We start from the raw sequence: 2,425 nt of genomic DNA on the forward strand, positions 1-2,425 counted from the left end.
AACAAATGTGCTTCAGCCAGAAAAAAGGGTATGAAAAGTGCTCCGAGTCGCTGCAGAAAACAAAAAAAATTGAACAACAAAAACTGGAAATGTTGCTGGAGACGGGCTTATTTAAAATGAAAACTCATTCTCTGCCAGCAGGAGGCGCTTTTAGAGTGATAAAACTAGCGGTTTCCCCAGTAATGGCTGTAATCAAAGCAGCTCCGCTCATGAATGCTACTTTATCAGATCAAATGAAAATGCCCTCGAAACTTTTCTGAAGACAGTCAATTCCCTTCAGAGATACATTCATATAAAACACCCGCGCCGTGTTATGATTTTGAAACGTGCAGTGCTCATGTTTATTCAACGAAGTCAAACGGCACAGATAAATCAATGTATGGGAAACTGGTAATGTATATCGAAATATCGGAAATGTGTTTAAAAATCATATCACCGTTATTGAAAAAAATTATATCGCGATACATATTGATATTGAATTATTGTCCAGCCCTACATGAACCACATATTTGTGGCTATTAATATGTTTAAATGAAACAGAAAACAGGCATTGCTGTTTGATATTATATTTAGTTTCATTGTAATGTATATACGTTCCCCGAACTACCTTTTTGTGGCTATTATGTTTAAATGAAAACGAAAAGAGGCAGTGGTGTTTAATATCATATTTCGTCTTATTGTAAATATACATATAGTGAGGATAACCGGAGTAGAAAACGTGAGCTGACTGACGTTGTCAAGTACACTGTTGTTCCATTTGCAGAATTACTGGACTTGCGTCCTCCTGTCCCCGGGAGTTCACACTCCAGAGTCGAACTTGCAAAGTTCGAACTACCAAGCATGCAAGTCCGAACTTTGTGTACTTGGTATTGAAAAAAAGGCTAAAGTCCCTTTAAGACAAGTTAGGGCTGTGCAAAAAATCGAATGCGATTTTCATGCGCATCTCGTCAGTAAAGCCGCTCCTGTGATTAGTAGTAAATCTCCAGCACGTGCTTTCAGATGGAGCGGCATTTACTACACAGAGCCGTAGTTCACTGACAAGCTACGCAAAATCGCGTTCAAAATCACAGGCGATTCATTGCCGATGTATATCGGCATGTTCATTATTACATCCAACAACAGAACACCTCAATCGCTTAGGAGTCATTCTTGTCTACAACTGCTCCGGCGGTGAAACAATGGCGGACTGATGACAGCTCACTCAGGGCGGGTCTGAGGTAAGACACCAGTCCAGTCTGTGCTGAAACGCTACTGTCAATCAAACTATCGTGGGAGGGGCCTGTCTGTGTGACGTCACACAGACAGGCATCTGAGATCGGCTCGATTTGAGAAAGGGGTAAAGATTTTAGTAGATTAACAAAAAAACACTGGGTGGATTTTTATCATTTTAGGGTGGTTGTGTACACACACTGCCAACACACATTTCAGTTCAAACAACTTGTAAAAGTGCAAGTAGCATTATATGACCCCTTTAAATAAATATATGCGATGCAGTTCTAATACAGTATATGCGCTTTAATTATTTACATGCGTGTAGGTCAAGTACATGTGTCACACAGCGGAACAGGAACTGTTATCATTTACATGTGTGGAGCGTCAAAAAACTCCATCTCTGCATGTTGTTGTGAGTTTAGGTTTATTATAACGTTCATCTGGGAACGCAACATGCGCCATTTCATCAGATTTGTAAGGTAAATCATTTATAAATCTACGCAAACACAGAAGAATACATTGCGGTTTCAAAATAAAAGCGCAAACCCTCACTCTGAGTTTACACGTTTTGATATCCACATATTCATTTAATTACAGTGGCTGTAGAATTTATGTCCTAAAGAAATGGCCAAATATTAAAGATTAAATGGACATTTGAATTAAATGGTGCTTGGTCAATATTAAACAAGGATTAGATCGCACAGTAATGTGTAAAAACAATTGTCAGGCCGTTGGCGCCCCCTGCAGGCCTTTATTGTAATGCGCAATGTACATTAGCTCTTTTGTTTAATACATTATGTATTTTAACAGTTTTGTTCAATAAATCCATATGATTTATTGCTTTTGATACTTAATTTAAACTAATTATTATTGCCTCATTGCTATTATATATGCATTTTAAAGGCTATTGTTCACTTACATCTATTTTTATTACCACAAAAAAAAAAATATATATAATTATAGGGCACTATGAAATCCATTTTATTTCCAAATTCAGTTTTTTCCATATTTATTTTTCTATACTCTGTTTTAATGGTTAAATTAAATTGTATTAATCAAAAAGCCTGTCGAATTAATTGAGTTTTACAGTTTTATCTGTACCAAATTCTGTTTTCCATTATTTTCTGGATTCCATTTTAATGGTTCCATTAAATTTTAATAATCAAAAGCATCTCCAATTAATTGATTTTTTAAAAAAAAAAAAAAAAAAATA

The 2,425-nt window shown here is 36.1% G+C and overlaps 1 long non-coding RNA gene across 1 annotated transcript in view; it reads right to left on the reverse strand.

The window, feature by feature from the left end:
- LOC107694218 (uncharacterized) overlaps nt 1-2,425 on the reverse strand; it is a 15,338-nt gene that overhangs the window by 3,652 nt on the left and 9,261 nt on the right. The window lies entirely within an intron of this gene.

This window comes from Sinocyclocheilus anshuiensis, unplaced genomic scaffold, assembly GCF_001515605.1.
Source record: "Sinocyclocheilus anshuiensis isolate Anshui unplaced genomic scaffold, SAMN03320099.WGS_v1.1 scaffold2958, whole genome shotgun sequence".
Classification (NCBI taxonomy): Eukaryota; Metazoa; Chordata; class Actinopteri; order Cypriniformes; family Cyprinidae; genus Sinocyclocheilus; species Sinocyclocheilus anshuiensis.